Genomic DNA, 25,602 nt, shown 5'->3' with positions numbered 1-25,602 from the left:
GAGACCGTACGATATGCATTTTTCAGGAAAGAAAAATATCTGTTAGATTTTTGTTTTCTGGTTTTACTGAAAAACTTACCATGGGACAAATTTCGAAAAGGGAAAGGGGAATGCTGACACCAGCATCATAAGTGAGCCCTTTGATTTTGAAATTTGTCACTACATGTAAACAACTGTGTTTCTCCATTTTTGTAATAAAATTAAAATTCAGTCATTATAAATTAACGTAACTTTAAGGACAAAATAGTAAAGAATATATGCATACAAAAGTTTAGTTTTTTTTAAAGAATTTATTAAACATAATAAGTTTTCTTGGCTTTAATAGAAAATTTATAGATTTTCTAATTCTACTTTTATTGGTTATACATTATAAGATTAATGTATATAAATTAATTCAAGATTAAGCGAAAAATAAGGATATAAATGACAAAAGTAATTAATGTTGTTTAAAAATAATATATATATATATATAATAATCAAATTAAAACAATTTATTCAGTCAAAATATAATTTTATATTATATTATATTATATTATATATATATATATATATATATATATATATATATATATAATCAATGTGAAGGTGAATTAAAAAAAATTATATTCCATCTAGAAGTAAAACATTACGATAAAAGTTAATTTAACGCTTCCTAATTTAATATTTGACAAAACTAATGTAAATTTTACAAAATGTTATTCCATCACCAACTTTATATAAAGTTAATCTCATTCACTTATCGGTTAACACATTTTTATTCAATATTACTTGAAAAACGTTTTAAAATATATATTTTATATAAAGTTAAAAAATGATTGATTCGGATTTTTATAAAAATTGAGAGATAAAAACATATTAAATAATATATTATTAATATGTTTATTAAATATTAATTTGTTTTAATCATTAAATTTTAATTTCATATAACTAATAATTATTCACATAAAAATTGTAAAAACTAAATAACAATAAAATATAAATAAATTATTTATATTTTAAAAAGTACATGTTACATTGACTTTAATTTATATAAAAAATACTTAAAATAATTCTAGACATATATATATATATATATATATATATATATATATATATATATATATATATGCATTATTGTACTTTGATTTATATGTAGTTAATAATAAACATTAAAATTGTTTTTAAGAAAAGCTTTAGGCAATAATTATTTTTGTCTTTTTTGTTTCTTTAGGGAAAGCTTGACATTGATGTAAGACCTCCGTGACAATGCGTGAAAATGACACGGGAAAAGATAAGAAAACTTAGCAAGAAAAGAAAGATTGTATTGTCGCTTTGAAGTTTGCACCGTTTTTATATTAAAAAGGTCTATAAATATTTATTAAACCACTCATTCTCAAAAAATAACTAAACATTATTCTTTTGTATATAGAAGTAAAATGGCTTTTCATAAGAAAATCCTAAATTTTTTTGTCACCAAGACATTAATGATTTATTTTGACGTGTCTTTATAATAATAAGTTTTGATGAAAAATATCATAGGAAAAAAATCAAATTTAAAAATAGCAGTGTAAAAACTTGATTTACGTTGTTGTCCAAATAACACTAGTAAATGAGAAATTGATGTAAAAATAAAGGTAATGATGATTGATTGATTACTAACATAGTATGTAATATATATTACATTTCTTTCTAGCAGTGATGGATGAAATATGTTATGAGTATCTACTTACTTTGATTGTTTTAAGTTTTTTGGAGTGTTATTATTTCTTTCCTAAATTTAGTCAATATAATTATTTTTGTTATTTTTGTAATTATTTTTTTTTCACTTTCATGATTATGTAGATATCATTATTATTGTAAATAGTATTAATTATCTTGTAGAAAAAGAGATGAAACAACTTATAATAGAATCATAATATTCTTAAGTAAAATAAAAAATTTATCGTAACTATCAACTATAGTTTTATGTATAATAATATCCAAATATTAAAGTTAAAATCATAAATATGATTTCTAGAAAGAATTGATAAATGAAAGTTTGTTACAAGCGACAACTATATTATTCAAAGGAGAAGTCAAATATATTAAATTATACTCAAAATATGTTTTTTAATATTATACATAAAGTATAAAAGTTTACACATTAACCATTAGTTATAGTGTTTTGTTTGAAGGTAAACACTTAATCTAATAAACACCTTTTTTTTGTCTTCATTATTTTTTTTTTCTTTCTTTTCTTTTTCTCGTAGGGGATCTTCCTTCATTTATCACTTTGACATCATTAGTATTTATTATTTTCCTATTTAATTCTTTATTTTATTTTATTACAGGTTAGGTTAGAATTATTGTTAGATATTATTTCAACTATAAATTTTATTATTTAGGAAGTATAATAAGATATTATTTCAACTATAAAATTTATTATTTAAGAGGTATAGTTAGATATAATTTCAATTATTAATTGTAGTCGGAGAGTAAAGTTAAATATTTAAAATTGTTTTATCATTTATCATAACTAATGTTAAGATTTAAAACCTCATTTAATTAATATAGGTTAAGTTTAACTATATTATGTAAAACCCTAGAAAAATGATATAGAAAAATGATATTTTGGAAGTGATAATGATTTAAAAATAGTGAGACTTGATTATTTTAATATTAAAAGGTGTTAGAAGTGGACTTTAAGTCTAACTCAACTATACAAAACTGACTTGTAAGGTGAGGATTATAACACACACCCCTCACGCTGTTAAGACTTTGGCAAGTGTACCAAGTCGCGCAAGTAGTAACCGGTAAGACCGGGATATCGTTTCCCAAGAGACTCGTGTATACTAATTAATTGCGTAATTAGTGACTAATTTAAACTAATGAATAAATCCATATTTTGAGTTTTAATGTATGAAATTAAACTTTGCATAAATAATTAAAATTGAACTTTGAAAGTTAAAGGCACTTAGTGAGTGGAAAAGATTAGAAATGATATGACTTGATATTGCCGGGGTTAGAATTCACCAACTATGCTCTCATGCAACTACAATTTAACATCCTCTTCATTAATATGCTAATGCCAACCCACAAAATTACTCAAACCCTAATTCCTTAAAAGATTGAGCCTAAATTTCCTTATTAAAAGTCAATTCCTTGAACTCTTAATAAGCAAATTTGCTTTATGCACAAGGGCTTAAGACAACCAATGGGTCAAGCCCCATTCCTAGGTACAAGCTCCATTGAGTTTTCTTATTTCAAATCTAGGTTTCAAAAGATATTTCCACACCCAATGAACCAAAAATCATGCAAGAGATGACTAAATCAATGCAAGCTTTAAGTGAAGAAATAAGAAGACTAGCAATTAATGAAAGAGTCATATATATAATCAAAACATTTGCATTTACACAAGAGATTTCGTGGCTACATCTAACCCCAACAAAAATGGGTTTAGCTCTCCATTGCCATGGAGAGCTCAAGCTTAAAAATGGAAGAGATGGAAGAGAAAGAGATACAAAGAGGAAGATGGAGCTGTTCCCACAAGCCCTAGCACTCCTCCAAGCTCTCCAAATGTGTTCTTCGTGCCTCCAAAATGCCAAAGATGAGTTTCCCTTCGCGAAAATAGAAGAAAAGGAGCCAACTTGCCACATCAGCGAACAATGGCGCCTGGCGGCAGGGTCTCACCGCCAGGCGGTATCGGGCAAACAGGGGTAAAAATTGGCAGCTACCGCCTGGCGGTGTCCAGTTACCGCCAGGCGGTTCGTAGCAGGGGCGCCTGGCTGGCGCTTGGTTGGCGCTTGACTGGCGGTCTGTTCCGTCTGGCGCTTGCTTCGTGTCGCCAGGCGCTTCCTGTTGACATTTTTCTTCTTCTCCTTGCTATTTCGGGTCACTCATTAATCTGGATTTTTGGACAAAGCTTCCCATCTACAAAAAGGACACAAAAAATGGGGATTAGTGATATATTTAGATCAATGTAACCCAAAATGTATTTATTTACAAAAGTAAGGTAAAATTGAGGATTAAGTAGGTTAAATGCTTTGGAAGAGATGATTTTGCTAATGAAATATAGCTTGGATAATGGTAAAAATTAACATTATCAACTCCCCCAAACTCAAAACCTTGCTTGTCCTCAAGCAAAAAGGTAACTTGGCCTAGATGAACAACACAATTGCAATGATCTAGCAAATCAAGAAAACAAATGTCAATTGTGCCTGCTCTTATTTGAAAGATTGTGTAGCACATGTGTTTCATTAGCAAGGCAAACTAAAGCTATGGTGTTCACAAAACAAAAATATCACAAGTGCATGCAAGAGTTTATAAGGGATCAACAATCATGGCAAAATGTTTCCTTGATCAATGGGAACCACTTCTCACAAGAACAAGTGTTTCACTCAAGCCCACTAGTGTATGGATATAAACAACATTCTCTCTACCATCACAATGTCACACAATTTAACTTTGCTTTTTGTTCAAAATGTTTAAGACTTCCACAAGCATGCTATCATCACAAGGTCTTTTATGGCTTGTATCGTGGCTAGGCTAAGAAGGAAATTTGGTTTTTCAGGATAACAAAAGTACTTTGAGCTAAGAGAGCAACTAATCAAATCATGAAAGTATTTTTCTCCCTTCTCTATTGAACCAATGAAACCAATTCCCAACTTGCTTGCACCAATTCTCTTTTTCTTTCTCTTTTCTTTTCTTCTTTTTTTTTTTTTTTTGAATTGAACCAAAAACTTTACAAATTTTCCCATGCTCCCTTGTATTAGCAATAATTCCCCCAAACTTGAACCATACTCATGACTAACAATCATTTGCTCTCTCAAGCTCAAAGTAAGGTAGTCAATATCTTCACTATGCTCAAGGTTCAAGGAATGACACATATTATCTTTAAGGCTCAAAGAAGAATCAAAGGATTTGCACAAGAAATCAACTTAAAAAGGATTGGCTCAATTATGTAACAAGAAAAAGAAAGATGACCTTGATCACCTGTAGCATGCAAGTAAATGAATAACAATTGAACTCAAGCAAAGTCAATTATGAGTCCACAGTGATAGCATTCACACAAATCAACTCTGGGGCACAACCTCTCACAGGGTATTTGGGTTCCACAATTGTCAACATATGCCAAAATCATTGATCACAATTAAACTCAAGCATCACTATATCAAAATGAGAACAACCACAAGCTCATGCTCACAAGCCAATTCAACATCATTTCATAACAAGCACAAAAGATGATCATGAAAAGTAGTAATTCAATGCAAAAGATTAGTTCACCACAACCAAGTTACAAAGTTCTACACTATGCTAAAAAGATCAATACTATCAAAAGAAAGTTAAGATTGAAAACTAAAAGCATAAAATAAATCAGGACTATCAACAAAACAAGTCCTGCAAAATGTGAATCACTCTCTCCAAATGCTCAGGCGTCATCCTCGCCCTCTTCGTCTAGATCCTCATCCTCATTCTCTGCAGCAGCTGAGGCTCCACCTCCCCCAGTAGTAGTGGCCTGGGCCCCAGGCCAAGCAACAATGGCAGCAAATTCCTCAGCTGATGGGGTGTGCAACTCAGGAATAGTTAGGGAGATGCCCCTAAGCATGTCAGCATTGGCTATCCCCATCCGGTATAAGGCCTGCATCTGGGGTTCCAGGAGCTGAAGGTGATCGAGCTTGGCCTCCAAAGCCTGCAACCGCATGTCAATGGTGGGAGTTGCCTCGGGCTCGGGCTCTGGCTCAGCTTCTGGCTGTGGCTGATGGCGCCTCCTGGGTCTGGGAGCAACTGAGCAGAACCTCTGAAAATATGAAAAGTCCAGGTCCTGCGTTGCTTTCTCCAACGGGGGTACAGAAATATCCACCCCTGCCAGGCTGCAAAGATGGGTGATGAGAGAGGGATGGCCAAGAGCAGCCTTGCCAGTGGCGTTGGCACACCGGTGGATCTCATTTGCAATAAACTGCCCTACATCCATCACCCGCCCTGTCAGAATAGTGTATAAAATGGTGGCGCGTCCCTCCGTAAGATCAGACACATGGGAGCACGGGGAGATGTTGGCGTGCACAAATGCTGACCAGAAGCGGGCCAAGGGGTGAAGGGAACCCCTCTGAATCGTACCCCTGTGAAATCCTTCACCCGCCAAGCAGAGTGCTTGGAGCAGCTCTCCAGGCGCCATGCCCTCATCTTCCAACACTGAAAACTGGCACTCCACATCATCAGCCAGCTGGGTGCCCAAGAACTCGTTGATCGTGTCAGCATCAAAGGGCACCCTTTTCCCCCGCACATAACTGAGAAAAGTGGGGGCTGCGGAGGTGGTAACCTTGGCATTAGCATAAAATTCCTTCACCAAGGTTACACTAAAAGTGCTAGGATAGCTACCCAGCCTTTCCCAGCCACGCCTGATCAACTCCAGCTGAAATTCGTTGACCTCCCCGGGCTTAAGAATCACTTTCCTCTCTGCCACCAACTTTCGTTGCATGACCACTTGGAAGCGGTCCTCATTATCCTTTGTGAGAAAGTGATGAGAGTAAATTCTCTCCTTTCGCTTTTGCCCTTTCGAAGGGTTCCCTACGGAGGTCTTCATTCTTTTGGGATTTGAGGAGGATGCCATCTGCAAAATAAACATTGGTACAAAGAGGCAATTTAGAGTTAGCATTGAAGTGAGAGATTCAATCAAAAAGAGAGTTAATTGCATCTAAAGACTAAACTAGAACAACAAAATGTCAAGTCATTCATATGCAAAAACTCTTGTAGCATTGGTGCCTCACAACCCAAGCTACAATCACAAGAAAAGCAAAGAAAGAGGCAAAAACAGGGGCCACCGCCTGGCCCCTCCAAAACTGCCGCCAAGCGCCAGCTCGAACCAGGGAGCTCTGCAAGGCGCCACCGCCTGGCGGTAAAACAGGCCAACATGGCCACCGCCAGGCGGTACAAAACAGCACAACCAAGGACTTTTGAAAATTGCAGCACAGACAGCACATAAACCATCACAAAGGCAGTCCAAAAACAACAATCCATGGAATGTAAAGCAATGACAGTCCAAAAGCATCATAATAGCAGTTCAATAACAAGGAATATCAAAGCAAAGTGAACCCTAAACTAGTGAATCAACTATGGAGTAAATCAAATATGCTAAAACGAAAATAGTAGAAGAAAGAAGCTTTACTTGAATGGAATGCAAGATTGAAATGCAAGAAGTGAGAGTGGATGAGTGTATAAGAGGAGTTGGTGCGTGGTAAGGGCAGCTGCTGCGCTTCGCCTGGCGAGAGTGTGGCTGGAAGTGTAGTGGGAGTGAGACTAGGGCACGAGAATGGGTTAAATTGGAAGCTAGGATGTTGGAATTAGGAAGGGAATTGGGAAGTAGAGAGTGAGATTGAGAGTTAGGGTTCTGCAAGGTGAGAGTGTGAGGGCAGCGGCGCCAGGCGTGAGTGAAAGATAAGGTGAGGGATAGGGCCAGCTGAAAAAGAACACAATTAAAAAGCCCAGCAGACCTCGCGCAACGCTACCGCCTGGCGGTAGGTCCAGAGCCGCCAGGCGGTATACCAGTAAAATCACTCTGGACCTCTTTTTCTGGTATGGCGCCAGGAAGGCGCTAGGGAACCGCCAGGCGGCTGGCTCCTGGAATGCTCCCAGGGGTCACTTTTTCATCTATCGCCAGGCGGGAGGGCATTGGCCGCCAGGCGATGAGGCTGCAGTGCTGGAATTTGTATTTTTGGCTTATGGTTGGGTTGGCTTTGACTCAATTGTACTCCCACCAACCTTTCACTCTTGCAAGCATCTTTTTTCAAGCTTTTCCAACTTTAAAACAAGCATTCATACTCGAGTAAAACATTCAATTTACATAAGCACATGCACACTCAACTTAAAACACAAATTCACTACACAAGCTATGCTACTACTATTCTCACAAACAACCAATTTTAAACTACCACAATCTATGATGCATGAATGTTGAACTCAATTTAAAATGCAACAACAAGCACATGCTATCACATCCTAAAATTAACTATGCATGACAACACACAAAGTTATGGAACCACATGTTCACAGATGCAAATTTAACACAAAGTTCAATATCTCAACAACAAAACAATCATACTAACACAATTCACACATGCATACAAACATCATACTGAATTGAAAACGAAAAGTAAAAGCTAAAATGAGTTTAGAGCACTGGGTTGCCTCCCAGGAAGCGCTTGTTTAACGTCACGAGCCTGACGGGTAAGGACTCTAGGCTTCACTGAGGTGCATGATGGTGGTCATCCTCAAAACTTCACCACCCAAATAAGGCTTGAGCCTTTGGCCGTTCACTACCCAACTCCTTTATGAGGAAGGGTCTTCAATTTCAATTGCCCCATAAGCTTTCACCTCTTTGATGGTAAATGGGCCTGACCACTTGGATTTCAACTTCCCTGGGAATAATTTGAATCTTGAGTTGAACAGAAGCACTTGTTGACCGGGTTTGAAATCCCTTTTTACCAACTTCCTATCATGGTAGGCCTTCACTTTCTCTTTATAGCTCTTGGAGGACTCATAGGCATTGAGTCGCATCTCTCCCAACTCATGGAGTTGTAGCTTCCTCTTCTCCCCTGACAATGATGGATCAAAATTCAAGAACTTCATGGCCCAATAGGCTTTATGCTCCAACTCCACCGGTAGATGACAAGCCTTCCCATATACCAATTGGAATGGAGTCAACCCAATTGGAGTCTTGAATGTAGTCCTATAGGCCCACAGAGCATCGTCTAACTTAATAGACCAATCCTTTCTTGAGGAAGAAGTTGTCTTCTCAAGGATCCTCTTGATTTCTCTATTTGACACCTCTGCTTGTCCATTTGACTGAGGATGGTAGGGAGAGGCAACTCTATGTCTGACATTGTAGTGCTCCAAGACTTTCTTCAACTGAGTGTTGCAAAAATGAGAACCTCCATCACTTATCAAGACTCTTGGGACACCAAATCTGGAGAATATGTTCTTCTTGAGAAACTTGATGACTGTCTTAGCATCATTTGTGGGTGTGGCAATAGCTTCCACCCATTTGCTTACATAGTCCACAGCCAACAAGATATACTCCTTAGAAAATGAGGAAGGCAAGGGGCCAATGAAGTCAATACCCCAACAGTCGAACACTTCAACCTCCAGTATGTTCTGCAAAGGCATTTCATTCCTTTTTGAGATACTCCCTGTTCTTTGGCACTTGTCACAGTGTTTTACATGTGCATGAGAATCCTTGAAAATGCTCGGCCAATAGAACCCAGATTGTAGAATCTTTGCAGCTGTTCTTTCTCCACTGTAGTGTCCTCCATAGGGTGAATTATGGCAGTGCCACAAGATATCTCTTGCCTCATCTTCAGACACACATCTCCTCAACAGATTGTCTGCCCCAATCTTGAAAAGATGAGGATCATCCCACACATAGTATTTTGCTTCCCTGAACAGCTTCTGTTGCTGATGCCAACTCATATCCTCAGGAACAACTTGAGCAGCCTTAAAGTTTGCCATTTCTGCAAACCAAGGTCTATTAGATACTAGGAGCAACTTTTCATCAGGGAATTCTTCTAACACTTCCTGCTCTAGTGTGGTCACCTCTTCATTCACCAGTCTTGACAGATGGTCTGCCACTTGATTTTCACAACCCTTCTTATCTTTAATCTCAAGATCAAATTCCTGCAACAACAAAATCCACCTAATGAGTCTAGGTTTAGAATCAGGTTTAGTAAGCAAGTATTTTATTGCAGCATGATCAGTGTAAACCACTACTCTAGAACCAATGAGATAAGAACGAAATTTTTCTAAGGCATACACTATTGCTAGTAACTCCTTTTCAGTAGTTGCATAATTCACTTGATGTTCATTAAGGACTTTACTAGCATAGTGTATGGAATGAAAAATTTTATTCTTTCTTTGCCCCAAAACCGCCCCAACCGCATAATCACTTGCATCACACATAAGTTCAAAATCAAGTTCCCAATTAGGTGCAATGATTATGGGTGCGGAGACTAGGCTGGTTTTCAAAAGATTGAAAGCATTTAAACATTCAACATCAAAATTAAAGGAAATATCCTTATTGAGCAAGTTGCTCAATGGCTTGGCTATCTTGGAGAAATCCTTGATGAAGCGTCGGTAGAAACCCGCATGTCCAAGAAAGCTCCGGATTCCCTTCACATTTGTTGGTGGTGGGAGTTTCTCAATGACATCCACCTTTGCTTTGTCCACTTCAATGCCCTTGGAAGATATTTTGTGGCCCAAGACAATCCCTTCAGTCACCATGAAATGGCATTTCTCCCAATTGAGAATGAGATTGGTTTCAACACATCTCTTGAGCACAACTTCCAGATTTGCCAAGCAAAGATCGAATGAACTTCCAAACACCGAGAAGTCATCCATGAAGACCTCTATGCACTTCTCCACAAGGTCGGAGAAAATAGCCAACATGCATCGTTGAAACGTGGCTGGTGCATTACAAAGCCCAAATGGCATCTTTCTGTAGGCATAGATACCAAAAGGGCAAGTGAAGACGGTCTTCTCTTGGTCTTTAGGGTCCACCACAATCTGGTTATAACCAGAATAGCCATCCAAAAAGCAATAGAAAGCTTGACCCGCCAGTCTCTCTAACATTTGATCCATGAAAGGAAGAGGGAAGTGATCCTTCCTTGTGGCCTTGTTCAGCTTCCTGTAGTCTATGCACATCCTCCAGCCGGTCACGGTTCGTGTGGGTATCAACTCATTCTTGTCATTACGAACCACTGTCATGTCGCCCTTCTTGGGAACCACTTGCACTGGACTCACCCATGCACTATCAGAGATTGGGTAGATAATCCCAGCATCTAGGAGTTTCAATACCTCCTTTCTCACCTCCTCTTTCATTACAGGATTCAACCTTCTCTGAGGTTGTGCCACTGGCTTGAAATCCTCCTCCATGAAGATTCTATGCATACAGTAGGAGGGACTGATTCCCTTCAGATCAGATATGGACCAACCAATGGCTCCTGAGTTGACTTTTAACACCTCAATCAACTTTTCTTCTTCTGAGGGTGACAAGGAGCTACTGATAATCACAGGTTTGTTGCTACCCCCTTCAAGAAACACATACTTCAAATGTTGGGGCAACATCTTCAACTCCACTTTTGGCTCTGTGACTTCATTCTCACCCTTCAAATCTTCCATCTTCACCTCATGAGGAGGAATTTCCTTCAAGGCATCAAGATTGGCTAAGCACTCATCAATCTCTTTCTCCTCCTCATCATTGAGAGTCTCAAATGCATCAATTAAAGCTTTCTCTAGAGGAGATGAGGCATGTAAATCTTTCTTGGAGCTCATGAGCACTTCATCAAGCATATCAACTCTAAAGCATCCTCCAATATCTTTTGGGTGAGACATGGCTTCAAAGACATTGAAGTTCACTTCTTCATCTTGAACTCTCACTGTGAGTTTGCCATCATCAACATCAATTAGCACTCTTGCAGTCTTCATAAATGGCCTCCCCAATATGAGAGGAACTTCAACATCCTCCTCCATCTCCATTATAACAAAGTCCACTGGGAATAGGAACTTGTCAACTTTAACTAGCACATCCTCCACTACTCCGTGAGGGTACTTGATTGACCTATCCGCTAGTTGCAATGTCATTCGAGTGGGCTTGATTTCTAACTCCCCAATCTTCTTAAGCATAGAAAGAGGCATCAAGTTGATGCTAGCACCCAAATCAAGTAAGGCCTTCCCCACAGCTAGGCTCCCAATTGTGACTGGAAGTGTAAAGCTGCCAGGATCCTTAAACTTTGGAGGCAACATCTTCTGAATGATAGCACTGCATCCAGCCTCTAGTTCTATGGTTTCCTCTTCAATAAATCTTCTCTTCTTTGTGAGGATTTCCTTCATAAACTTTGCATAGGTTGGCATTTGCTCCAAGGCTTCTGAGAAGGGAATATTGATTTGAAGCCTCTTGAAAATGTCCAGAAACCTTGCAAATTGCCTTTCTTTGTCTTTCTTTGAAGGCTTGAGAGGATATGGGAGAATTTTCACTGGTGGTGGTTTTAATGCCACTTCCTTCTTTTTCTCATTTTCTCTATTTTCAATTTTATTCTCTTCCTCTTCTACAACAATTTCCTTATCTATCTCTTCCTCATCTTTTTCTTCTCCTTTATCATTGGGCTTGGCTTTAGCTTCATCACTTCCTTTAGCATTCAACCCCACTTCTTTACCACTTCTTGTGACCACCGCTTTGCATTGCTCTTTGGGATTGGCTTCGGTGTTGGCGGAAAATGAACTACTTTGTTGATTCGCCACTTGCTTGGCCAATTGCCCCACTTGCACCTCCAAGTTTTTAATTGAGGCATCGGTGTTCTTCTGATTCTAAATTGACATTTGCATGAATTGCTGCATCATGTCTTCAAGCTTGGATGTTCTATCAGACAAAGAAGGATGTTGGTAAGTTTGTTGATGTGGGGGCCTATTGGAAGGTCCAGCTTGGCCCATGCTTTGATGAGGTCTCCATCCTTGGTTATAATTCCCTGGTCGGCCTTGATTGCCCATATAACTAACTTCCTCTTGAGATGTGCTTAGCATAGCACATTGCCCATTAGTATGGTTCCCTCCACATAACTCACAACTTTGCACTTGTTGGAGTTGAGCTACAGAGGCATTTTGAAGCTCTTGAGGAAGTTGTGACAGTTTCTTCATGAGGGTCTCCAGCTGCTGAGTCATAATCTTGTTTTGAGCCAATAGAGCATCTTGAGATTGAAGCTCTAGAATACCCTTCTTTTGAGAATGGGCTCTCTCAGTGTAAGCTTCATTATCATTGGCGGCCATATTCTCTATTAACTCATAAGCTTCCTCTGGCGTCTTCCACTTGATACTCCCACCGGCAGAGGCATCTAACATCAACTTTGACTGGGATTTAAGACCTGCCAAGAAAAGAGTAAGTTGTGTAGGTTGATCAAACCCATGAATGGGAGTCTTCCTCAGCAGTCCCTTGAATCTATCCCATGCTTGGCCCAAGGATTCATCCATATCTTGTTGAAATGCCGAGATTTCCTGCTTTCCCTTATTAACCTTGGACTGGGGAAAATATTTGCTCAAGAACTTTGCAACCACATCATCCCAGTTAGTGAGGCTATTTTCAGGAAAAGAATTCAGCCAGGCTTTTGCGGGTCCTGCTAGTGAGAATGGAAAGAGACTCAGTCGTATGGCTTCATCAGGAACTTGATGGATCTTCACAGTATTGCATATCTCTAAGAATGTGGCCAGATGAGTGTAAGGATTCTCATGAGACAGGCCGTTGAACTGATTACTCTGCACCAAATGAATAAGAGCTGGCTTCATCTCCATGTTGGTGGCATTGACAGTTGGCCTAGCAATACTGTTGAAGTTGATATGGCCTGTGAACGCTGCATAATCTTCCAAAGTGCGTCTTTCACGACCCCTACCATCACCATGAGGATTTTCAGCCATTTCTTCTTCTGGCAAAGAATCAAGATTCTGAGAAGTAGACGGAAGAGTGTCTGAATCAGAAGAGTAATGGGCAACTTGTTGTGCTTGAGCTCGTCTTCTCCTTGTGGCACTATTGTTTCTGCGGGCAGTTTTCTCTATCTCGGGATCAACAAGGAGTGGTTCTGAAGATGCAGTCCTCTTTGTACGGATCCTACCCTGCATAAACTATAGAGCAACAACAAAAACAAGCTCGAACTACAAGTTAGCCCAAAAATAATGTGCGTATATAAGTAAACAAAAACAGTAAATATGCACAAAAGAATTTAAGTCTAAATAAGTCAAAAATCACACAATAGTCTAGTATTAGACACGGGTCCCCGGCAACGACGCCAAAAACTTGTTAGGACTTTGGCAAGTGTACCAAGTCGCGCAAGTAGTAACCGGTAAGACCGGGATATCGTTTCCCAAGAGACTCGTGTATACTAATTAATTACGTAATTAGTGACTAATTTAAACTAATGAATAAATCCATATTTTGAGTTTTAATGTATGAAATTAAACTTTGCATAAATAATTAAAATTGAACTTTGAAAGTTAAAGGCACTTAGTGAGTGGAAAAGATTAGAAATGATATGACTTGATATTGCCGGGGTTAGAATTCACCAACTATGCTCTCATGCAACTACAATTTAACATCCTCTTCATTAATATGCTAATGCCAACCCACAAAATTACTCAAACCCTAATTCCTTAAAAGATTGAGCCTAAATTTCCTTATTAAAAGTCAATTCCTTGAACTCTTAATAAGCAAATTTGCTTTATGCACAAGGGCTTAAGACAACCAATGGGTCAAGCCCCATTCCTAGGTACAAGCTCCATTGAGTTTTCTTATTTCAAATCTAGGTTTCAAAAGATATTTCCACACCCAATGAACCAAAAATCATGCAAGAGATGACTAAATCAATGCAAGCTTTAAGTGAAGAAATAAGAAGACTAGCAATTAATGAAAGAGTCATATATATAATCAAAACATTTGCATTTACACAAGAGTTTCGTGGCTACATCTAACCCCAACAAAAATGGGTTTAGCTCTCCATTGCCATGGAGAGCTCAAGCTTAAAAATGGAAGAGATGGAAGAGAAAGAGATACAAAGAGGAAGATGGAGCTGTTCCCACAAGCCCTAACACTCCTCCAAGCTCTCCAAATGTGTTCTTCGTGCCTCCAAAATGCCAAAGATGAGTTTCCCTTCGCGAAAACAGAAGAAAAGGATCCAACTTGCCACATCAGCGAACAATGGCGCCTGGCGGCAGGGTCTCACCGCCAGGCGGTATCGGGCAAACAGGGGCAAAAATTGGCAGCTACCGCCTGGCGGTGTCCAGTTACCGCCAGGCGGTTCGTAGCAGGGGCGCCTGGCTGGCGCTTGGTTGGCGCTTGACTGGCGGTCTGTTCCGTCTGGCGCTTGCTTCGTGTCGCCAGGCGCTTCCTGTTGACATTTTTCTTCTTCTCCTTGCTATTTCGGGTCACTCATTAATCTGGATTTTTGGACAAAGCTTCCCATCTACAAAAAGGACACAAAAAATGGGGATTAGTGATATATTTAGATCAATGTAACCCAAAATGTATTTATTTACAAAAGTAAGGTAAAATTGAGGATTAAGTAGGTTAAATGCTTTGGAAGAGATGATTTTGCTAATGAAATATAGCTTGGATAATGGTAAAAATTAACATTATCACACGCCGAGGTATATACATATCATGCATGAGACTAAACATTAATGGGTGATCCAATAGTGACCCGATAACGAGTGAGACAATATGTCCAAGAAATCTCGTTAGGATGGGCTCTAACGAATGACTTTGTTACCATGTTAGAAATTGACTTTAAGTCTAACCCAACCCCACAAAATCGACTTGTAAGGTGAGGTTTGCACCCACTTATATATTGTGAATTGACCTTATCTTTAGTCGATGTGAGACTTCTAACAAAAGGTTGTAGTATAAATAGTTTTGCTAAGTTGTATGTTGAACTATTTGATATTTGATTTGTGTTTGGTAATGATTTGGGGAAAAGTTTGAATCTATGTTTTGAGTTATTGGGTATCAGTTTTGAACTTTGTAAAACCATTTGGAATAAAAAATAGTAAAGGAAAGATGTCCAATTAGTCAATTTAACATGATCAATTTTCTCCAAATTGTTGTTTCCGATACACCGTCAAACACTGTTACAGTGTCGTCGAGTTCTAGACCACTAATTTGGCGTCACTGACACCACTTTTGGATTGTCGAACACTAAAAGTTAGTGGGTTACAGGGGCTGAGCATTAAGCGCCACTTTTCCAGCACCGAGCACCATCCTGTTTTTCTAGTATGCGTCTTCTTGGTAAAATGAAGATTCTCGCTTCGTTAACCGTCAAATCAAGCTAAAATTGACAATTGATCCTAGACACATGATTCTTTACTCTGATCGGTGGGATATTTGTTTTGAAGTTTGTCGCTATATAAATGATTTTCACCGTTTTGATATAATTTGTGTATGTATATGTTTGAGATTGTAATTGAATGTGATGAATTAAGATTATACAAGGATATGATGAAAAAGCTATGTATGATTGTTTGGTATGAAATCTTGTTTTTCAAAAAAGTGATGAGGTTATAAGTATAAAAGTGAATCAGTGGAATAAAATGGTTAAGGTTGAATTGCATCCTTGTTTTGAGTCTTGACTTTTAAGGAAGAAATGTATTCCTCACTAGGAAATTGCTATGCATTGGCTGGGGATGTGTGTTGGTCAGAAGTTATCCTATACTCTACTAGGTTTACAAACTCATATAGAGTGTTGTGGTCTAGGTGGTGAGAGTTGAAGGAGATTCTTATGGTAGGATTAGGGGATAGTAGGATTTTTATGGCGATGTCATACATAACTTACCCTGTCCAGAGGAAATCAATTAATGTTGGTTAATCCAAGTGGAGCTAGAGCCTTTGTTGCAATCCAATTTTATGACAAGTGCACAACTTCTTATATTTGATTCAATGTATAGATTCAGATAATTGAGTCTAGATAGTCTGTAATTGTATGTTTGGTATTTTTTTTATATGAATGTTTGAAATATGTTATTTTATGATGTAATAAGTTTAAATGTTATATGATTATTTCTTTTATAAACTAGCTTACCATCTTCTTTTTGTTGTTTGTATGAGTTGTGTTCCTTTTTTACAATGATCACCTTATTGGTGTGAACAGATGGAGATACAGGTATAGAGGCACACTTGATGTTGAGGAGTTAGTTGTTTGGACGATAAGCGACTTTAAATCATGTTAGGTATAGTATTGTAATAGGATCATAATATAGTAGTTTAAGAATGGATATAAGTGATATTACTATATTCATGTCTTGTAAGACTATACTAATTTACAATATACATTGATTTATCTGTCTCCTAAATATTCATAATGAAATGTTTTATTTTTGTAGTATTAAGCTATTAAATGGGATCTTACATATTACGTGGTTGTTTAATTATATAATTACTGTTATAATGTTATAAGATGTTATAAGATCTGATAAATTTTGTCCAACAGTGATATTGTTTAACGTTTAATAGTATAACATGAGATACTATTTAAAATTAAGGCTAATTAATAATGTTATCCTTATATTTAAGTTTTCAATTCATTTTGATTCTATATTTATTTTTTGCTCGATGGAGTTCTAATATTTATTAAATAGAGCTAATATGACCCCTTCCATTAAATTGATATTAACATTATTTGGAAGGTGACTATATGTTAGTTTAATAAAATGCTTAATTAGTAATTTAGTCCTTATATTTAAGCATATGATGCCTTTTTGTCCCTATCTTTTTTTACTCAATTGAGTCCTTATATTTTTTGAATATATTCCTTTACTCAATTGAGTCCATGTATTGTTTAAATAGAGACAATGTGGTCATTTATGTGAAATTAACATTAACAACATCATTAGGAGGACATAATCCCTTCATCTTCTATGACACAATCCCATTGAGATCACCTCCTTCAAATCTAAGATTAGATCACACATCCAAGGTCTTTGTTTTTGTCTACTATATCGCCGAAGATAGACACATGAATCCAACTGTGGCTTTTGGGTTCATTCCTAGGTACCGTGAAGGACGAAACTAACAAAAAAAGATCACATTGTCTCAATGTAAAAAATATAGAGACCCAATTAAGTAAGAAGAAATAATATTAGTTATTGAGAATTAATGTGGAATGTAGAGGGTATTGTGTAATTCATCCTATAAAAATAAACATTTATAATACAAATGAGATATATGAAGTTTGATAAAAAAAAATTAAGTTTTCTCTATGTGAGAGTTTTGTGGAGTTTTGAGTTATAAAAACTCAATTTTGATAGTACTAAGATAACCAATAGCGATCAAATTCATGACATATCACTAACTTTCTCATGACGTCAATATTTTTCTCCAAAATGAATATCATAATGGTCCCTCCCGTGATTTCTCATCATAAGGTTGTAAAAGAGATGGATTATTCTAGATAAAGACATTTTCATCTTTACAACTTGTTTCAATTGACAGCATAAATATGAAATATTATGATTCAAATTCACATATGTACTTTGTTATTCGTAGATTCTCTTGAAAACATGTTGATAAATGAGCATAAAGGCTTGATAGTCACCTTTGATCTTTTCAACAATGCTCCTTTTGAAAATGACTTCGGTCTTGTTCTTGCGAAAGAACTTTCATTTTTCTTTGTGTCCATATGTATTAGAGATGGTGAGAGGAGAGTTACCCACAAACACTTTTTTCTCTATGTGCTTAAAATCATCTTTACTTTTTACAAAAAATCCCTAGAAGAACATATAGTCCTTTTGAAATAATATGTGCATGTCCTTCACCCTGCCATAGGAAATAAAAGAATGCTCCATTTTAGATCTTTCCCTTTTTAGACATGTTATATCTTTGAAGTTTCTTCCCTGATGAATGTTTGAAAGAAAACAATTTTAGATTGATACCTACCACACAAACAAATATTATGCATAATATTTGGTCTACTAATTGTGAGATAAAGAAGAGAGTCTATTTCATATTTGGTAAGAGGGCATAATGTATGCATGGAAGTTTTCGTGGCCTTTGATTCATCCATGTTGAATTTCTTCAACATTTTCTTCGTATACTTTTGTTTGTGGATGATAATATTATGTTCGTGTTTTTTATCTATAATTCCAAGAATTTAGTTTTACCATCATACTCATCTTGAACTCACTCTGCATAAGCTTCAAAAAAAAAATTCAAACTTAAAAATTTGTTAGTAGCATCAATCTAATAAACAAATGCATATGATGGTTGTTCTCTTATTGATTATTTTGTTCTATTTCCTTCGGCTTCTCCAATGATTTTCTCTTTTGAATGAGACAAAACGTGTTTTCAGTCTTTCATATAAGTTGAAATCTTGAAGTGGAGGGTTCATCATCTGATACAGGAGTTTCACCTGCATCATTTAGTATTCCAGTTTCCATATTTGTAAAATTATCTCCAATATGTGATGTTTTGAGAAAAATCTTTTAAGTTTAAAGTTTATGGTTTCTTCCATGACCAAGGTCTTAACTATAGGCTTTGATTTTGTTAAAATAACAAAGATATAATAGTTTGGTCTTCCTCCTTTTTATAGTTAACAAATAGTCTTATCCAACAAAAGTTTAATGAATATTATGTTTTGTACATAATAAATAGCGCTTACAACCTCAACCTCAACCTACAAATGATTAAATACTGTTATGAATTAATGATTGTCCATTGATTTGATACATTTACTCATATGATTCATTACTCTTTATGGTAAATATTTGTGTTAACTAAGTTGATTTGTTTCCTTTATGGATTACATATTGTATCTATAAATAGGACTCTTCCTATCAATAATAATACACAAATGAGTTGCTCTCTCATTCTCTATTCTCTATTGTTTCTTCTCTATTATCTATTATTCTCTCTATTATTCACTTTATTTCATAACACGTTATCAGCACGATGCTCCAACCAATTGAGCACTAGTGGAAGCTTTTTCTCTATAACGACAATGCTCTGCGCGTCTCAATACAGGCTCTTTCTAATCCTTTCTCAAATTATAATTTTACCTTATATTCTTCCTCTTGTGATAAAAATTGTTTAACTTTATCAATTTTCATCTTCATCTTATTATTTGTATTTTTATTATGACGGTGATTATTATTATTATTAATATTATTATGTTATATGCTAGTTCTAAACACACGAAAAGTTGCAAAATTTGGATTTGTGACTCTTGATATTACAAGGAAGAATTCCTTATATTGGAATTTTAAATGTTGAAATACATTTATATGCAATTGATATTGGGATACCATTGAATAAAGAAATAAAGCATCTAAGCAATTAATTTGCTCATGCGACAAAAATATTGTGAAAAGAGATTTCACAAATACTATGAATTTATTTCATGCCTATGTATGGCTGGCTGGACAAAACAATAAAGCTTTTGATGAAAAATCATGAGATCCGCCTAATCTGCTCCATTCCCAGAAGTGAATGCAGCAATAAATATTATGAATTTATTTCATGCCTTTGTATGGCTGAACAAAGCAATGAGCTTTTGACCTCAAGAAAATCATGAAACATGTCCAAATTGGTTCTGCTCCATTCCCAGAAGTGAATGCAGCAACATTTGATTTATATTTTTATGATCGTGATCATGATCTTGATTTTGGACATGGTTATAAATAAAATTTCAAAGACACATTTTGTCACCAGAAGTGGCACAATAATGTGAAAAAAAAAAGGAAAAGAAAAATGTGAAAATATTGACAAAAAGATGAAGGTATATATTATCATTACGATGGTAAAGGCCATTTGAGTTGTACTTATTGTACACCAGAGCATCTTACAAATAATGAGAAGAACATAGAAACACACTTTGCTTATGAAGATGGTGATTCTGATTATGGCCATATGGATGCTACTCATCTTGATATTGTTATTTTCTTTGCTAAAGCAAATGAAAACATTGATCACCTAATTGATTATGAGAGTGTTGAAAAAAAAATCTCATATTGATATTTATGTTTATATGAAAAACGAATGTTTTGCACTAGTACCAAAAGATATGTGTCTTACTGATAGTGCAACAACTTATACAATTCTCAAGAGTAATAAATTTTTCTCTTGTTTGATAATGTGAGACATCGATGTTAGTATTATTTATAGTACTATAAATATATTTGAAGACTCTAGAAGAGCTACTATACTTCTACCAAGAAGTTGAATAGAAACTTATTAAGTTTCAATGATATTTGTCTAAATGGATATTATATTGAGACAAACAATGAAAAAGATATGAAATATCTTTATATCTCTATGATTGAGTTGAAAAAGAAAGTGTATTGGAGAAATTATCAACATTCTCTTATAGTTTGTACTACAAGTTTATTAGTACAATTAAAATGTATGTCATAGTAAACCAGAAGTTTACAAATCAAAATGATTGCCTTGATTGACATGATCAGTTATTATGATGCGAAAAAAAAAAAGGGTTGAAAAACTCATGTGAACACGTTTGAAGCGTGGTAGACCTATTGGTTCCAAAGATAAAAACTCTTGAATGAGAAAGGGGGCTAATATGCAAAATAAACTAATCGAAAAGGTTGAAATCCCAAAAGATTCATTTGACATAATTAATGGTTCGGTTCAAGAAGAACCTCAGGTACCTGAAATGGTTGAAAATGATGAAATCTCAATAAATTATGTCATGAATCATATAATATGGAACCAAAATAAAGTTAACATTGGCGAAACTTTTACTTATAACATAGCGATGAATGCTATGAATGACAATGAGGATCAATAAACAATGATCATTGAAGATTGTCGGCAAAGAAAAGATTGGCCAAAAATGAAAATATGCAAAGAAGCATAATTATATTTGTTTGCTAAACGAAAGGTTTTTGAACATATAGTTCACACACCTAAAGTTATGAAACCCGTTGGGTACATATGGATTTTTGCGCAAAAATCAAATTAAAAATGATGAAATTGTTAGATACAAAGCATAATTGGTTGCTCAAGGTTGTTCACAAAACCTTGTATTGATTAGTGAAAAAACATGTTCACTAGTATTGGATGCAACAACATTGCAATATTCAATTATCTTAGTTGCACAACAAGGTTTGCATTTACATCTAATAGATGATGTTACAACCTATTCGTACGGTTCTTTTGAGAATCATATTTATTTGAAAATCCCTGAAGGATTTTATTTGTCCAACAAGACAAACTCTAAAGAGGGTTATTCAATAAAATTGAACATGCTCTTTTATTGATTAAAGAAATCAAGACGTGTGTGGCATAACCGTCTTATTGAGTACTTATTAAAAGAAGGATATAAAAATGATCCTATTTGTTCTTGTATTTATATGAAAAGATCTAAATAATGAATATTGCCATAATTATTGTTTATGTAGATGACATAAACATCGTTGGAATTCCTAATGAGCTCACAAAGGCAATTGATTACTCAAAGAAATAATTTGAGATGAATGACCTTTGAAGGGCAAAGTCTTATTTGAAATTAGAAATTGAGTATTTAAATAAAGGTGTTTTTATACGTCAAGAAGCTTATATAATTAAGGTGCTTAAAATGTTCTAAATGGACAAGTCATGTCCATTATGCACTCCAATAGTTGTGAGGTCGTTAGATGTTGATAAAGACTCTTCTTAGACCTCAAGAAAATGATGAAGATCTTCTTGGTCTAGAAGCATCATATCTTAGTGTCATAGAAACACTAATGTATCTTGTGAATTATACTCGATCTAATATTGCATTTGCTATAAATTTGTTAAGCAAGATATAGTTCTTCAACTACAAGAAGAAAATGGTTTGGAGTAAAACATATACTTCGTTACTTTAAGGGTACTACGAATATGAGCTTATTCCATCCAAATGATTCAGATTCAGACCAATGGGTTATGGATATGCATGTTATTTTACATATTCTTACAATGTCACAATGGTTGATCACAAACAAGATGTTTGTACACATGTGGTAGCACAATGGTTTCATGAAGGTATATGAAACAAACCATAGTAGCAACATCGTCTAATCATACAAAATTACGAGGAAAGTTGTGAATATGTTTGGTTAAGGTTTATAATTCAACATGTGCAAGAAACTTGTGACTATCCCCGAGAAAGATGGAATCAACAACCATATATGAAGACAATAGTGTATTGTTCAATTGAAAGGATGATATAGATATCCAAAAATTCGTTCATCTGAAAATATGACAAGTCTATTTATAAAGTTTTTGCCAAGAAAAACTTTTGAGCAAATGACTCACAAATTCGGACTCTGTCACCTTAATGATGTAAATTTACATGAGGGGGAGAAATATAATATGTGATGAACAATATTGTATTAAAGAATACAGAATGTTGTACTCTTTTTCCTTCACTAGGTTTTTTTATCCCAAAGGGTTTTTCCTAGTAAGGTTTTAACGAGGCACATTCTTTATCAATGGACACTCAAGGGGGAGTGTTATGAATTAATGATTGTCCATTGATTTGATACATTTACTCATATGATTCATTACTCTTTATGGTAAATATTTGTGTTAACTAAGTTGATTTGTTTCCTTTATGGATTACATATTGTATCTATAAATAGGACTCTTCCTATCAATAATAATACACAAATGAGTTGCTCTCTCATTCTCTATTCTCTATTGTTTCTTCTCTATTATCTATTATTCTCTCTATTATTCACTTTATTTCATAACAAATACATAGTTTTATCCATTTCTTCAAAATGTTATTTTTTTTCTACTATCTCATTTTGTTGAGATTTTATCAATAAAAAATTGTGATATACAGCTTTATAAAAGTTACGAGAACATTTTTCTTCTTCAAAGTCACCCACAACACTTTTCTTGACAATTATTCATAAACCTTTTTCTAGTGAGTTAAAATCATATATAAATCACAATTTACTCTCGAAATTTTTTTATCACCTTACTAAAAACAAATAGATTTTCTATAAAATTCAATAAGAATATCAGAGTCCACAAACTTTATCCTGATACATGCTTCCAATGCTCTCTTTTACCTCTCCAATTTGAATTTTATGGAAATAAGTATGACCGGGCAAAAAATTTAATTTTTTATCCGATCTACTTTTGCTTTGATCCAATCTATTTAAGATCCATTTTACTAAAAATCTAATCCATTTAAAATCTATTTTATTGGATATGGATTTCAATCTGATCTCCATTTTATATGTTTTATGGATTGAATATCCAATTTCTAATCTAGATTTTCAAAATGGATAATCCAAAATATTTAATCTAAATTTTTAATTTATATTTTTAGTTCGGTTAGGCCAAAGGTATATGGACTAGCCCAAATTTGGCTGTATTTGACTGAGTTGGCGTGATCCTATACAAAATTTGGTCGTATTCGATTGAATTCAGTCAAAATCGGCCTAGTCAAAATTTGGCCCAGCCGGTCTTGGACCAAATTTGAAAGTATTCGACCGAGTTGACCCCGATCCAAATTTGACCATAATGGGTTGAGATGACCCCCAATGAAATTTAGTCGTATTTGGCCAAGAGGACGCGACCAAAATTTGGCAATATTCAGCCTAGTGGACCCTAGTAAAAATTCGACCAAATTCAATCAAGTTGGCTCCATTGAGATTTGGCCGACTCGGCCCTAGCCCAAATTTCGCCATGTTCTGCTCAGTCGACCCTAGACAATTTTTTTGTTTGAACGGAGCTGACTGTGATTGAAATTTGGCCAAGTCAATCCTGACCCAAATTTGATCGTATTAGGCCGAGTCAACCCCAGACAAAATTTGGCCGTTTCGACCAAGTTGGCCCCGACAAAAATTCTATCAAATTTAATGGTGTCAACCTTAAGGACACAAGTTTTAGAAAATTCAATTTAAATTTATTTTATAAAAAATGAATTTTGGATTTTGAACTTGATCTAAATAATTGGTTTTGAATATAAGTCTTGATCTAAATATTTGGATCTTGATTTTAGAAATATTCAATCTAGTTCTGTTGAAAAAATGGATTTGAATAAAAAATCTAATCCAATTATTTGAATCTAAAATGAACGTGAATTTGATAATTAAAAATCCAATCCATAATCATTCTCTAAAAATAAATCAAATGTCATTCACTCTCTATCTCACTAATATCATGATATGCAACAAAAACTTTCTCCTTTCATTCTTCAAGCATCTTAATCTAGATCTCTTTGTATTCGTTTCTGTACTTTTGACAAGCTCATATATCTTACTTTCTCTATTCGTTGTCCCAAGGGTTTGTAAAACTCCTCAAGGACTTTAGATTGTGTGCTTCAATCACAACTTGTCTCAATCCTAGGTATGATACTTGTCTAGTTTCCAATGTTGTTACGATACTTTGTCCAGTTTTCAATATTACTACACTTACAAGAATTTAAAACATTCTCTTTAATTTTTACCTTGTCTAAAACATTTTTATTCCACCACCTCGATTCTTCATCCCTTCATCCAAAACATTTTGACTCACTCAACCTCTTCAACAATTTTCCTTATCTGGTTAGACATACAAGTCAAAATAAACACAGCATTACTTTGAAATTCCCACATACTTAAAACTTTCTGCTTAGAAGTCAAAAGTGCGATCCACATAGTTACAGAAAAAGGATAAAAAAATTGGTGACAGTATCTACTTCTCACATTCTGACTCACATTTTCAATTGGTCCGACATAAACAATAGAGTAGACAACAATGGCGAAGTGGCTAAGTCTTGATGTTGCCGGAACAATGCAAGGAAACAAATGATCTAAGATAACTTTGCAACTACGGTTGGATGTATATGCACTATAATACAATTTCCATCAGAGACAAGACTATATGTACGTAAATTACAAAGAGCAGATTTACACAACACAAGTTAATTAAAATGTTGCTTTCAGAGCTTACAAGAAATTTCCAGGAAACTCCATACAATTTTTTAATCTTCTTTACCTTTCTACAGGGATTGGCCAATCATAGAATGAAAAAGGGTTTCCATTATGTAAAATAAATAAAAATAATAATACTAAAACTAAAGCAATTTTCCACAGCTTCCTTGCCTTTTGGGCTTTCAGAATACACACGAGCAATTTCCCCCACACGACTAATAAATG

At 35.3% G+C, this 25,602-nt stretch overlaps 1 pseudogene; it reads right to left on the bottom strand.

Moving 5' to 3' along the window:
• Positions 1-8,187: 8,187 nt before the first annotated feature.
• Positions 8,188-13,608, bottom strand: LOC146887892 (uncharacterized; annotated as a pseudogene).
• Between the last annotated feature and the right edge of the window lie 11,994 nt (positions 13,609-25,602).

This window comes from Vigna unguiculata, chromosome 3 (assembly GCF_037176805.1).
Source record: "Vigna unguiculata cultivar grain cowpea cultivar isolate G323 ecotype 2 chromosome 3, ASM3717680v1, whole genome shotgun sequence".
In the NCBI taxonomy this organism is placed as follows: domain Eukaryota; kingdom Viridiplantae; phylum Streptophyta; class Magnoliopsida; order Fabales; family Fabaceae; genus Vigna; species Vigna unguiculata.
This window is presented reverse-complemented; position numbering and strand designations above follow the sequence as displayed.